Source organism: Akebia trifoliata, chromosome 16 (assembly GCF_017979445.1).
Source record: "Akebia trifoliata isolate Shusen 1 chromosome 16, ASM1797944v1, whole genome shotgun sequence".
Classification (NCBI taxonomy): Eukaryota; Viridiplantae; Streptophyta; class Magnoliopsida; order Ranunculales; family Lardizabalaceae; genus Akebia; species Akebia trifoliata.
The window spans coordinates 18726637-18742852 of NC_141390.1; positions in this window are offsets into that span (position 1 = coordinate 18726637).

Sequence of the window (16216 nt, forward strand, 5' to 3'; positions counted from 1 at the left end):
TCATTTCAACTTATCTAGCACTCAATCTACAACCACTCCCTTACACCCCTATTATTTTAACCAAAATTCACTAATTTTAACTCACCTAACACTCAACTCAAATGGGTTAAAAGATCCAACCTATTTTGATCATAAATAACCTATTTACACCTCCTTCCACAAATACCCTTCCATTACCCTTAAATTATATACCTTATTTATAAATCTTGTTAGTTTCATATTTTGTCAATTACAAGACATATGTTGGGTGTCATATCGATTTACCATTGAAGACTAATGAAGACTCCGATGAAGCATCTCAACCACACGTGACTCAGTAAAAACCTCCATTATGAGTACAAGAAGCCCAAAAGGTGATAAAATCACCCAAGACCTTTTTCCAATGTTTAGATGAAAGATAGGTCGACCCATTCTCTTATCGAACTTTTTCTAGAATCGAAAATGGCCACAGAGGGGACATTAATGATTTAACCATCCTAATCCCATTTTCTGACCTTGGTGCTTTTTAGGTGACATTATATAGATAGTATCTACTACACCTTTGAACCATTTATGCGTCGATCTTCCCGAAAGTCCAATTTGACTCAAAAAAGAAAAAAATGTTATTTTGATTATTTCATTCATTTATTCTTAGATCTGACCATTGGTTTTAGTTTGGGGATGTTCTACATAGTAAGATCTTTCACCTCCTTGAACGGCATGCAAAACAGACTTACCGTTTGGAAGTTATGGCCAAAATACCCCTCAATGGTATTTTTATAATTTTCACGGTGGCACTGTTCATTAGGCACAGTGGCACCTGCAGCAATTGCCATTTGAGCACGCTAGAACACTTTTGAAGCACAGTTCCACTGTGAAAGCCGTTGGAACTTCGAAAATAACTTTAAAAAGGTATTTTTGACTTATTTCTCTGATGGTTCTGGCCCTAGAGAAAGCTCACACTTCATTTTTATATCCCCATGCTCTCTCTAAGCTTGAATAGATTCCACACTTAGTTGAACAACCTTTAATCTAAGCCTATTCAATGGTGATCCTCTTCATCTAACCACACCCTTGCTTATGCACACATTGGTGAGCCCAAAGAAGTTTGAAGTATCTCTTTGAAGTAAGGAGTACATCAAGATGAAGATGTCTCTCTCAAGGACATGAAGAACTCAAAGCTACACCGTGGTCGATCCATTGAGTTGAGTCCTTGTGAGTATTTTTTCTTGTTGTTAGATTTCTTTTTTCCTTAATAAAAAAAGAGTTTCTTGATTTCATCCTAAAATCAAGTTCTTGAGAAGAGTTGAGGACTCTACTCAAGAGGACAAGATTCTAAGTTTTTCCAAAAAATAAAACTTAGTGTTTGGATGAGGTGGTACCTCATTTGAACAAATCGGTTTGGGGATTCTACCGATAAAAAAATCTCATTTCATGATAAAGACATTCTCTCAATCTGAAGGTTTAGAATTTGTCTTAGGCTTAAAAATTCTGTGTAAGGTTACGAGGTGAACAGTAAACCTCTATTTTGATAATGGAACCCAAGACCTGAGAGTAAGGTACTTGGTAGTGGATGTAGGCAGGTTGTCGAACCACAATAAATCGTGTGCTTCCTTTATGATTATGTTCTAAGCTCGAATTTATATGAATGCAACTACTTGCTCATAAAATGCTTAATAAAATGCCTATCTTGTGATGTATGATGTATGATGAATGCTTTAGCTCAAAAGATACGATTCTTGTACATCTCTAAGTTGTATTCATTTTAGTATAATCAAGAAACTTAAAATTTCGTGGGGTGATTTTTAGACTTAAATTTTAATTAACCTATTCACCCCCCTTCTATGTTTAGTCACAGTACAAAACCCATAATTTTAATTGGTATCAGAGCAAGTTGCTCTTGAAGGGTCTAACAACCTTGAGTTGATCCTATTGGCTTTGAATCATGTCTAAGTTCGAGAAATGGAACTCCTCTCGATCTCCCATGTTTGATAGTGTTAAATACGTCTTCTGAAAAAATAAAATGATGATATATATCAACTCCTTAAGTAGGGACGTATGAAACATGATTGAGGAAGGTTGGGAACCTCTTGTGGACACCATAGAAGTTAATGGTATCTCCACTACTGTTCCAAGACCATCAAAGAATTAGTCTGAACAAGACAAAATTGACAGTAGTAATAACTTTAAAGCACTTAATGCTATAACTAGTGATATTTTCGATGATGAGTATCAAAGGATATACACGTGTTTGTCAGCCAAACAAGCTTGGAAAATCTTAAACATCGCACATAAAGGAACTAGTATAGTTAAGAAGTCCAAACTCCAACTCCTCTGAACTAAATTTGAAAACATTAAGATGAAGGAAAGTGAGACTGTCCAGGAATTTTATGCACGGTTAAGTGACATATGCAATTCCATGTTTTATGTGGGAGAGTCTGTCCCACAGGATAGGATCTGTGCCAAAATTCTTAGATCCCTACCTAAAAGGTTCATCTCTAAAGTCACCTCAATCGAGGAATACCGAGATGTGGAAACTATGATTGTTGAGGAACTCATGGGTTCACTCACAACCTTTGAACTCCATCTTGAAGGTCCTCCCTCTAAAGGGAAGACATCGGTCCTTAAGACTTCTTCGTCCAAGGCTCCATCTAAACGGTTTTCTCATCATTCTATCGAATCGTCCTCCCAAGACAATAATAAAATCATGTATGAGGAAGATAATGAGAGTGACCTTGAAGAAGAGGACTTGGCTTTGCTTGCCTCAAAATTCAATAAATTTTTCAAAAGGAAAGGATCCCATAGCACTAGTAGAAAGAGTTATCCGCTACATAGATGACCAACAATGGAAAAATCCTCGTCTAAATCCAAGGAAGATACCGCGTGCTTCAACTATGGTGGAAAAGGATATTATTCCACTGTTTGTCCCTCTAAACCAAAATATAAAGGTACACAAAGACCTAAGTCTAAGGGAAAAATCATGGTTGCAAAAGCCACGTGGGATGACGACTCAGATGAGTCAGAAATAAGCAACAAAAATCATTAGATTCTGAAGACTATAGAATTCTTCGAATCCTTATGGCCTCCACCACAGTCTCTATCGCAGATGAGGATGAAGTTGAAGAGGGACTAGATTTTGGAGATCAGAATTACCCTCAAGAAGCCATTTTCTCTGATGAGGAAAGAGAAGATGAGGATGATGATGAACTCGAACTTCAATTAGCATTCGATCAACTGTTCATCAGTCATGTAAAGCTGACCAAGAAACACAGTCAAGAAAAACTCCAAAAAGAATAGTGGCAGATTAAATATGATTAAGTCTGTGAGGAAAAACACTCTCTAGGACTTCAATTAGAGGACATTAAGATTCAACTCGCAACAGCCTCAGAAATATAGTCTAGCATGCTCTCTATGTCTGAGACAACCTCGAATGAGAAGGATGAGATGCTCAAAAATCTTCAACATTTCAAAAACCTTATTTTCATGGCCAACTCCACAATAACCCGTCGAAACTTAGAATTATTAAATCTTCGTGATGAAAACAAAGTTCTTAAGTTTGACATCAATGAACTAAAAAATCAAAAGACTAGACTTGAGTGTAACTACACTCACTGAAGCGGGGAGTTACAAAAACTTCTAGGAGTTCAAAAATCCTATAGGGATAAAGGAGGCCTGGGCTATGATAGGTATACTTCTACATCACTTCCATCTCCCACTGTGTTTGTTCATGGAGAGTCATCAAACACTCAGAAAAACTCCAAGAAAGCTATCACATGCAACTTCTATGGTGGAATGGGTCACATGAAATTTGAATGCATCGAGTTCAAGACCATCTACCACACAACCTCACAGACCCCTATTGGCAAATCATTATCGGTTGAAAAGAAGAAGCATGATGAAGGAAAGTCTTCTTTGCAAAACAAAATTGAAAATGCTAAGAAAGAAGAGTCTCCAAAATGGAAGGGAGTAAAGAATTCATCACCTCTCAAATAAAACAACAATATTGGGGAACTCTTCAAATAAATTGTTTACCTAAACCTAAAAGCTAAAGAACTTGCTGAATCAAGTAGAGGCAATTAAGGTGGAAGAAGGTATCCAAAGAAAAATTCACCTTCAAGATCACCCAAGAAGAGTAGGTCCCCAAAGAAGAACTCACCTATTCAGGAGAAAACTAAGTCGAAAAGAAAAATTCCTTCCCCTCCTAAATGTAATCCTTAACCTCCCAAGATGACTCTATAATGAAAAGTCAAAAATGGGGATAACAAGTGCTTTGTAGTTCACATAGCCCTCAAGGCTGGAAATTTTTTTGCGATGGTACCTTGATAGCGGTGGTTCCCGACACATGATGGGTGACCGAAGTCAATTTAGCCACTTGGTTGATTTTGACGGAGGGTCAGTCACCTTTGGTGATGGAAGCAACGCTAAGATTATTGGACAAGGAACTGTCAATGGTCCTAGATTGCCCACGGTAGAAAATGTGTTGTGCGTTCATGGTTTGAAATATAATCTTCTTAACATATCTCAAATATGCGACAAAGACCACCAGGTGAGTTTCAATCATGAAGTCTGCGAGATCTCTACCCTTAATGGTAAAATTATTATGAGAGGCCTTCGCACTTCTGATAACTGTTATGTTATCAAAAACATAAGAGAAAGCACCATCTCCTGTGTGAGCAACGTGACATAAGTTGATGAAGTCCAGTTATGGCATCAACGACTCGGTCATGTTCACTACAAGAACTTGTTTCGACTTGCCTCAAAAGGCTTAGTCAAAGGATTATCCAAGTTGGGTAAACAAGCAAGAGATGTTTATGGGGAGTGCCAAATTGGTAAACAAATTTGAAGTACTCACAAAAAGACAACAACTCTTGCAACCTCAAAACCCCTAGCTCTTTTACACATGGACCTTGTGGGCCCCACTAAAGTACGAAGTCTAGGTAATAAGAGACATTTCTTGGTGATAGTTGATGATTACTTAAGATTCACCTAGGTTACTTTCTTAAGAGAAAAATCTGATACTTTTGATGAATTCAAAAAGATTATTAAGTGTATCCAAACATAAAAATGAATCTGTCGTAGGTAGAATTAGAAATGATCATGGTAGAGAGTTTGAGGATAGTCGATTTACACAATTCTGTGATGAAAATGAAATCCGACATGAATTCTCAGCTCCTAAGACCCCTCAGCAAAATGGAGTTGTTGAGAGAAAAATCGCGTTCTTCAGGAAATGGCTACAGTCATGTTGCATTGTAAAAATCTTTCCAAAAGTCTGTGGGCCGAAGTTGTAAGTACTACCTACTATATTATTAATCGAGTGTATCTTCGAGCAGGCTTAAATAAAATAGCTTATGAACTGTGGAACGGCAAAACTCCCAGTGTCAAGTACTTCAGAGTCATTGGTAGTAAATGTTATATCTTAATAGACAGCGACCACTTGGGAAAGTTTGATTCAAAGAGCGACCAAGCAATCTTTCTAGGATATTCTTCAAATAGCCGTGCTTTTCAAGTCTTTAATTAGAGAACCTCATCCGTCCAAGAATTCATAAATGTGGTAATCGATGATCAACCCATCAAAGACAATGGTCCTTCTGATCTAGAGGTTGATGACGAGGGTATATTCCCAACTCCATCCATACTTCCCTCGACATCTCAGGTTCCGGAAACATTACTTGTAATAAAAAATCATCCCGCCAGTCAAATCCTTGGAGATCCTAAAATAGGTGTTAAAACCCAGAGATAATTTGAGATGTTAAACAGTCAGCTTTGCTTTACATCCAAAATGGAGCAAATAAATGTTGATGAAGCCCTCACTGATGAATATTGGCTTCATGTCATGCAAGAAGAACTTCTTCAGTTTACTCGAAATCAGGTATGGTACTTAGTACCAATAGTACCAAGGCCAACTGACAAGAATGTTATCGGAACCAAATAGATATACAAGAATAAGTCTGATGAACTTGACAATGTTGTCCGAAATAAAGTTTCATCTAGTGGCTCAGGGATATTCTCAGATTAAGGGTGTTGATTTTGATGAAACATTTGTCCATGTTGCTAGACTAGAGTCGATTCAGATTTTGATGTCCATATCGTGCTCCATGAAATTTAAACTATTTCAGATGGATGTCAAGTGTGCGTTTCTAAATGACATTTTAGATGAGGAAGTATATGTTGAACAACCCAAGGGTATCATTGACCCTAAGCATCCACACAAAGTTTTCAAACTAAAGAAGGCACTCTACGGCCTTAAACAAGCCCCTTGAGCTTGAAAGCGCCCTCGATCCGCGGGGTGCGCGGATCCGCTTTTAACCCTTGAGGTTTGGGAGTCGCCACCTAGTTATTACGGTCTAGGAACCGATCAATGACTCTAAACAGATAAAAACTAATCTAAAACCAAAAACAACTGAATTCGGGGATCAAGTTACGGGGTTGGAAGGTGTTAGGCACCAACCCCGCCCGGCCAAAGCCGGTCTCTACTAAATTCCCAAGTAAATTACATTGCTAAAACCTAGATAAAAAATAAAAAAAAAAAAATACCTTTCCGATGCAAGGACTTTGTTCCCTCAGATCTGACAAAAAGAGCTCCTTGTACCGTGCTCCCTTGCTTCGTTCTGTTTCCGGATTTGTCTTTGGATCTCCGAGGCAAGGTATCTCCTTGTTTTTGAATCTGAACTCTTCAAATTTGTTGCGGATTTGGGGGTGTTTTTAGAAGGCTTTTGGGTGTTTTCTAGACTAAAATTGAAGGGGGGATGTTAGCTAAGGAGTTGGGGCTCCAAAACTACGGTTTATGGGGGGCTAGGGGAGCTTCTAGACCTACTTCTCCTAGGGTTTATGATTTGATACGAAAATAGGGTGTGAGCACCTCTATTTATAGATGTTTTTAGGGGTTGATTTGGTTAGAGTTAGTGTTTAATTAGAGATCTTTTAATTAGAGTTGTGTTTTAGTTAAAATTATTTTAGGTAGAATTGTGTTTTAATTAGAATTGTTTTAGGTAGAATTGTGTTTTAATTCAAATTGTTTTAGGTAGAATTTTTTTTAAGTTAGAACTCTATTAGATAGAGTTATTATTTAATTAGATGACTTTTGGTCTTATTTGATTGATTTTTAATGTTTTGACTTTGGTCTTAATTGATTGACTTTCAATATCTTGACTTCAGTCTTGCTTAATTGACTTTAATTTTGACTGTAGTCTCACTCGATTGACTTTAATACCTTGACTTCAGTCTTGCTTGATTTACTTTAAATTTTTGGAGAAGGTCCCTCCATTATTTCTTTAATTCTTTGGACCCCCAAATGGAGGGGTCCTTAAAGAAATATCCCACGAACCCTCAACAATTTTGCCTGAGAGTCCGATTAATCGATTTTTTAGATTCAAAATTTTAAATTAATTTCATTAATGTTTAAATTTAATTATTTAATGTTTTATTTATTAATTTCGAAATTTTTTATCATGAAAATTGTGAAATTACCGTTTTGCCCCCGGAGAGGACTTTTCACGTTTTAAGTCGGTTTTTAATGTTCTAGGATGTTTTAGAATCGGTTTTTCGTAAGGAATTCAATGGAAATATTAGTTTGTGTCATTTATGAAAATTTTTATGTGAAATGATTGTGAACTTTATGAGGGGCATTTTCGTAATTTTGTCAAATTCTGTTAAAATTGGTGAAATGATTTATTTGGTTCCGATTTGTCATTTTATGTGTTCGAATGGGTTTTCCTAACCGTAACGTAGGCTCTAGGGTTGTTTTGAGGTTAGGGGTATTTTGGTAATTTGATAATTTTTAATGATTTTTATCGTGAAGCTTCTTTTTGGTCTGCAAGATGATGATTTCTATATTTCTGGGGTCGTACTTTCCTAGCGTAGCGTGGTTTCTAAGGTTTTGTCAATTCGAGATACCTCATCTGGATTTCTGAAACAAATCTGGTAACAAAGTAAAGCAATGGAATACACATCCATCATTGGGAATCCTTGCGATCGGGTTGACGAGTTGATTAATCAGGCGGATGCAAAAATGGGGTGTCTACAGAGCTTGGTATGAACGGTTGACTCAATTCTTGATCAACCATAACTATACTAGGGGTAGTGTTGATCAAACACTATTTGTTCAAAAGGTCAAGGGTCACACCCTTATTGTCCAAATCTATGTGGACGAGATCGTGTTCGAATCCACCAATGAAGAGATGGGTCACAAGTTTGCCTACTTGATGCAATATAAATTTGAAATGAGTATGGACGTCGATTAAGCCAATTTCTTCTTGGGGTTGCAAGTTAAACAGCTCAAGGATGGTATGTTTGTCTCCCAGACTAAGTATGCACGAGAATTGATAAATTGCTTTAGTCTTCAGTCTGGACGAATTCACCACACCCCTATGAGCACCACACTTAAACTTTCTAAAGATCTATCTGGTAAAAATGTGGGTCAGTACCTTTACAGGAGTAAGATTGGCAGTCTCCTCTACTTAACAGCCAATCGGCCGGACATTTCCTATTCCGTTAGAGCTTGTGCCCATTTTCAAACAGATCCTAAGGAATCACATCTAACGACTGCCAATATAGCTGGCACCTCCGAGTATGGTCTCTGGTACCCCTTTGATTCATCCTCTATTATAGCTGGGTACTCTGACGTCGATTAAGCCAAAAATGTTGATGATCAAAAATTCACTAGTGGTGGTTGTTTTTATGTTGGTAACTATCTCGTTGCTTGGCAAAACAAGAAACAAAATTATATTTCTCTATCCACCGCTGAGGCTGAATACATTACTGCCGGAAGTTGTTGTGCACAACTTCTGTGGATGAAACAAATGCTTTCGGACTATGGGTTACCTCAAGATATGATGAGCTTGTTTTATTACAACACTAGTGCCATCAATATTTCTCGGAACCCTGTCCAATACTCTTGGACTAAACATATCGATATTCGCCATCACTTCATTCATGAACTTGTTGAAGATCACGTTATATCTCTTGAATATGTTTCGATCGAGAGTCAACTTGCCGATATTCTCACAAAACCTTTGGATTCAATGCGGTTTGAATACCTTCGAAATTCTATTGGGGTGTGCTCCCTATGAGCCCCCGATTTGAGATTTTGGCAGAGTGCTTGATAGTACTCCCGAAAATTCAAAATTTTGAATTTTCGCCCACTATGAGCACTTTTGAGTCCTATGACTCATATTTTAGGCTTACTAGTTACATCCGAGGTTTTTGACCTCTCTTTGTCAACACATGCTCTTTGGTGGTGTCGGTTAGACAAAGGAACCGTCGCTTGAATCTTCAAAAAATTATGAAAATTGGTAATTTGGGTTCCTTGACCCATCATAAGTTGGTTCTTGCAGTTTTGTCATCTTCATTGAAAATTATTTTACAAATTCTTTATCTTTCAAATTTTTGATCGAATCGCATCACGACACATATTTGTAAAATTTCTCTAGCCTTAACGAACGAGAGTTGGGGGACGTACAGTACATTTTTCTCTAAGTAAACACCTTGGGGAATTAAAAAAAAAATACAAAAAAACATTTTGTGCATTTTTTTCTCCAAGGCAACACCGTGCCCTTGCATGGCGGCTCACGGTGGCACCGGGCTACAATGACTGTGGCACCAACAACACTCTATAAAGAGCCTAATTTGTTATTTTTTTCTTCATTTTTTTTGCTCAACTTTCTCTCCACTCCTCCTCCTTAGTTCCCTTCTCTAGGTCTCATCTCTCTCTCTCTCTCTATCCATTTTCATCATTTCCCTCTTCTCCATCATCACATTCACACCATGTTCTTCATATGGACTCTCCTTTCCATTTGTTCCATCACCCTAGTGGCCTTTTGATGGCAAAAAGAGGTACTAATCCGCCAAATCGACCTACTCGATGCTCATCACGGGCCAAGAAAGTAAAGATTGCGACTTATTCTTCTCGTCACTCCCTGACACCGCCTTCATCTTCACAATCTCTTGATGATGCTTCAGACTCGGAAGGAGACATATCATCGGAGCATGCACATTATCTCTCTCGTTGTATTGCATTCAAGAATCACCCCATCATATCCGAACTTACCATTCAAGAATCCACTGTTCTCAAGTGTGGCGTACTTGATATGTTTCATAGAGTGGGATGGATCGAGTTGCTCAACTTTAGAGGTGACACCTACCCTATGCGAGTGACGAATTTCTATGCCAGTGTAATGGAATTCATAAAAAATTCTCCATCCTTGGTAGTCACGGCATTTCATCTTCGTTCTCCCATTCGCACTGTGGTGATTCCCCATACCATTGGTCGCATCTTAGGGATTCCAGTTACCAGTGAACCAATGCCTAAGCCGAACATGATCAACTTCAACACGTACTTGATGGTCCTAGCAATCGGTTTCATAGGGCTAGTAATTGTGCCCTTCATGCAATAAGTCTACGTACTCCATTGTGTATCCTTCATCAGATTTTGGTGCACAACCTCTATCCTCAGGCTGGCAAATTCACCAAATTGGCCTCACACCAATATGACATCTTGTACTGTATGGCCTCAGGTATACCTGTGTGCTTACCAACGCTTATACTTCAGTATATTGTAAATACACTTCAGCCCCACTCCAAAAAAGGTCTAGGTTTTGGTCACCTCATTTCTTAGCTCGCCCTTAAATGTCAACTCCTTGTCGGTCTCCCCCATTTGATTCCGACTAAGACTTTTGACGATGCTAAGCTGGCCTGGTTGCTCCAGTCACCTACTGAAACTCCTCCGCCATCTTTCCCTCCATAAAAAACGGAGCCCCAACCTTACCATGATACTTCAGAACCTTCACTAGATAGCATTGGACAGGAATTCGATATCGAGGCTCGCTTGTCTAGTATTGAGCACCGGCAACAGGCACTTGGTAAGCAACAACACTGTATACTCCTGAACCAAGAACAAATGGAACGTAATGTTGAATCCCGCATGAAGAAGATTCAACGCTACCTTCGTTGCCTAATTCGATCATGTGGCCCAATGGCCCCTTGTTGTCTAAATTTATGCACGCAAGTATACGTATCGAAACAAATAATAAAATGATAAGAAAATATCGTTCCCACGGAGACTAAATACCAATCTATTGCTAATTACCAATTTATCTCAGTCTAATTTTATCCAAACAAAAGTAAAAATAGGATTTAAAAAATAAACAAGAAAAATAACGTAGAGAATAAATTTGTAGATTTAAAATCAATGAATGATAAAACCTAGGTTTATAATTTTCCCCAAACAATCCATTTGATTAAATTCTCCTTCCTTCTATGATAAATTAATCTACTATGATTGTCATCCAAGAGCACTAAATTCTTTACAAGTCTCTTCCGATAGTCATGTAAAAATACCCTTTTAGACTAACTCCTTATATGCCTATGAGAATTAAATCAAGAAAAATTCATTAAGAATAAGCTCTCATAAGGGATGCACACGCAACGTGAATATATGCCTATCTCAAATTAACATATGTTATTTTATCTAGGTCATGAACAAAAAATAACTCTATCGATATTATTAAGGTTCATCAAATCAATTCAATCAATGATCAGTTAATTAAATCGCATTAAACATTTGATAGAATAAATAATCACATGTGGAATCATAAAAGAAAGAAAGAAAACTAATCAAATATCATGAATGGATTCTATTATAACCCTAGAATAGAAATTTAGTTCGTCATTGAAAATTAAATAAAATCACAAAAGTATTTAGCCATTCTTAGATTACAAAGTTAAGAGAAGAGTTAAAGTTAAGGAAGATAAAACTTAAAAGTCAATCTCCAATTTCCGTCCTCCTTCTCAATCTTCTACTTAGAAGAAAAATCCAAAACTTCGTCCTTAGAATAAGGGTTAATCGTTCATATTTATAGGTATGGAGTCATTAAGGTTTAAGAGTCTCAAAATCCATCTCTGATTTGGCCCTAAAAATTAATATGTAAAGTTGAAAACGTAAATAGGCCATAGCCTCAAAACATGTCATGCCGCGGCTTGTATTTTTATATTTCTGCTGTGCAATTCTTAAATTTTCACTGCGATCTCGTTTTCTATCAAGCTGCGGCTTGAAGATTTTTTAACTTATATGCTTAGCTTCCTTCTTTCGAGAGTGAACTAATTTGGAGTTAGAATTTCTTCTAAATGTTTGGCAAATATCCCAATGTTCCATATTGTTCCTAAATTTCAAAATAAGCATAAAAATCAAATAAAATATATAGAATCACATAAAAAGTATAAAATAAATTAAACTTAAATAAAAATAACTAAAAGACTCTAAAATTAATAAAATATTATATTTAAAAATGGTTAATTCGCAAGTATAAAATCCACTTATCACCCTTTCTCTCGATGATAACCTTGCTTCCTCCGATGCCTTGGGTGACGTCTAGGTCACTCCGGAGATGTTAGAATCTAGGTTTGGTATGTTTTGAGTCGTAGTAGGCTTGTTTGTTTGTTTGAGTCATGTTCATGTAATCATGACTCACATTTTATAATTTAGACAGTTCTATATAAGTTTAATAGTAAAATCTTTTGGTTATGTTTCGTGTGCAATAGCTCAATTATTTGCATATCATTTATTTTTGTGCACGCACATATGCATGTTTTGACACTATTTTTCTCAGTTATATATTTTGTGTGTCATTCCACATGCCATGCCCATGCTCAATAGTCATATTATATTTAGTATGTCTCTATATGCTTCCACCATGCATCTTGCTTTGATAGTCATATGAATTGCGTGTATGTATATTTATCGCTGTGCTTATTGGTATATATTTTATATCGACATTGGGTTGATTATGTCCTTTGTCAAATACTAACAAAAATGGGGAGAATGTTTTTTTTACCCGTGTGTACTATCTCAATTGATTTTTACAGATAAAATATTCATGGGGAGCAATACCAAAAGGGGACCGAAGCAATTAGAATCTTAGATTTTTATTTTTAAACACTTTTGTAAGATTCAAATCGGGTGTAAGTCATGTTGGTCAGTCTGGGAATATTTTCCAGTCTTTTTGGTCTACTATAAGGTTTTGTCTCATAATTCCATATTTTTTCAATTAAAAGACATATGTTGAGTATCGGATCGATTTACCATTGAAGACTAATGAAGACTCTTATAAAGCATCTCAATCGCACGGGCTCGACAAAAACCTCCATTGTGTATACAAGAAGCCCAAAAGATAATAAGACCATGCAAGACTATTTCCCAACATTTAGATGAAAGATAGGTCGACCCATAATTATTAGGAAAACTCATTCTTCGACCTATTCTCTCATCGAACTTTTTCTGAGAATCGAAAATGGCTACAGAGGGGACATTAACGATTTGACTATCCTAATCCAATTTTCTAACCTTGGTGCTTTTTAGGTGGTATTATACAGATAATATCTAATATACCTTCGAACCGTTTCTGTACCGGCCTTCCTGAAAGTCCAAGTTGACCCGAAAATGTAAAAATGGTATTTTGATCATTTTAGCTATTTATTCTTAGATCTAACCTTCGGTTTCAGTTTGGAGATGTTCTACATAGTAAGATCTATCACCTCCTCAAACGGCATGCAAAACGGACTTACCGTTTGGAAGTTATGACCAAAATACCCCCCAATGGCAATTCTATAATTTTCACTGTGACACTGTTCATTAAGAACGATGGCACCGGCAGCAACTGCCATTTGAGTACGGTTCCACCGTGAGAGCCGTTGGAACTTTGAAAATTACTTTAAAAAGGCATTTTTGGCTCATTCTCTGATGGTTCTGGCCCTAGAGAAAGTTTACACTTTATTTCTATATCCCCATGCCCTCTCTAAGCTTGAATAGGCTCCACACTTTGTTGAACAACCTTTAATCCAAGCCTATTCAATGGTGAACCTCTTCATCTAACCACACCCTTGCTTGTGTACACATTGGTGAACCCAAAGAAGCTTGAAGTATCTCTTTGAAACAAGGAGTACATCAAGATGAAGATGTCTCTCTCAAGGACATGGAGAACTCAAAGCTACACCATGGTAAATCGATCCATTGAGTCGAGTCTTTGTGAGTATTTTTTCTTGTTGTTAGATTTCTTTTTTCCTTAACCAAAATGAAGTTTCTTGGTTTCATCCTAAAACTAAGCTCTGGAGAAAAGTTGAGGACTCTACTCAAGAGAACAAGGTTCTAAGTTTTTCCAAAGAACAAAACTTAGTGTTTGGATGAGGTGGTACCTCATTTGAACAAATCGATTTGGGGATTCTACTGATAGAAAAATCTCATTTCGAGAGAAAGATATTCTCTCAATTTTAAGGTTTAGAATTTTTCCTAGGCTTAAAAATTCTGTGTAAGGTTTCGAGGTAAACCATAAACCTCAATTTTGATAGTGGAACCCAAGACCCGAGAGTAGGGTACTTGGTAGTGGTTGTAGGCAAGTTGTCAAACCATTATAAATCGTGTGTTTCCTTTATGATTATGCTCTAAGCTCAAATTTATATGAATGCAACTACTTGCTCATCAAATGCTTGATAAAATGCCTATCTTGTGATGTATGATGTATGATGTATGCTTTAACTCAAAAGATACGATTCTTGTACATCTCTAAGTTGCATTCATTCTAGTATAATCGAGAAACTTGAACTTCGTGGGGTGATTTGTAAACTTAAATTTTAATTAACCTATTCACCCCCTTTAGGTTTAGACACGGTACAAAGCCCGTAATTTCAAATCTTACACCATTCTACCTTTTTTAACCATCTCATCTCACTTTATCCCTAAAAGTTACCTTCAAAATCTTATAGAACTTCCATCTTTCTCAACACAATCCCCCCCAAAACTTGAACCCTCGATCAAGTTTCATTCTCTCTCAACTCCAAAATCTTTCTCTCTTATAACTTCTACATATATACCTCTCTACAACTACCAATCCTAAATATCTCACACATCAAGATTAAACTCAAAAAACCCTCTATCAAGTTTTACTATCTCTCAACTCATTCTCAACTCCCAACTCTTTTTCATAACCTCTACATTTATATCCCTCTACTATTACCAATCTTACATATCTCACACATCAAGACTAAACTCAAATAACCTCACCACTTGAAGATCAAGAAGAAAGTCAAAGATGAAAAAAAACAAGGTAGAATGTAGACAATAAAAAGAAAAAACCTCTTATCTCCTTTCCATAATTTCCCTTGCTACTTTTCCTATTTCCTTATTTTTATTTTTATTTTTCTTTTAGATTAGCCTTAAGATGTGATGCAAACCTTTTCTACTTCTAGTAGATTGGATTTTCACTCGGTAAAAAGGATAGGGGTTGAAAAGCCTTTTCAAAACAAAACATTTTTAAAATCCTTATACTAATATACATACCATAAAAAATTTGAGACTAAGGTCTTGGGCCTTTTCTATATGGAAATGGCCCTTAATTAAAAGTTTATATTCTTCAAAATTGCCCAAAGGTACAGACCATAGAAGGGCCCATTCCTCAATAAGGAAGTCCTTCTTGGTTTAAACCGAAATCAAAGTCCCTCACATTCTAAGACACAAAACCTTTTTTTTTTTTATATCGATTTTTATCATATTTTACAATAACAAAAAAGATCAAATTTAATGTTATCATCAATGGTGGAGGAAGTAGGGTGCCTAACACCATCCCTGTTCCCTAATATGAATTCCCTTACCTAGATCTAAAGTGGACCAATGGGCCTTATCCATACGAGAGTCACTAACAAGAAAATGATTTTTTGAAAAGTATTTTCGAGGTGACCATTCACTCATTTTTCTAAAAAAGAATGGTGACAACTCCAAATCCAAGTAAGAGAGATCTTCGAAAATGAAAATCTCGTGTCTACAAAATCATTTGCTCATCTTCCACTCACATAAAAACATGATAAGTATCTCCAACTCTGTAAGTTATCCTATTAAAATTAGATTCTTCTTCAATTATGGAACATGTCTTACATTTTTTAATTGTAAAGACGTCCCCTTCAACAAGAAGGGCCCATGTCTTATCAACAATGTTGCAAGTCTTATTGTCCCAAAGATATACTCTACTAAAATCACCTTGTGTATAGTTCTATAGAATATCTTTATGGAACATAGTATGGAATGATGCTCTAGAATCTATTACATGTGTCATCATGTATGGTAATAGATAATATCAAAACATCATAATTACTACCATTAGAAAGATTAACAGGTTCTTTACCTCCCTGATTTTTATCTTTGAAGGTTTCTTTGCAACTTTGCAGTCCCTTTTGAAGTAACCATTATTCCCATAAT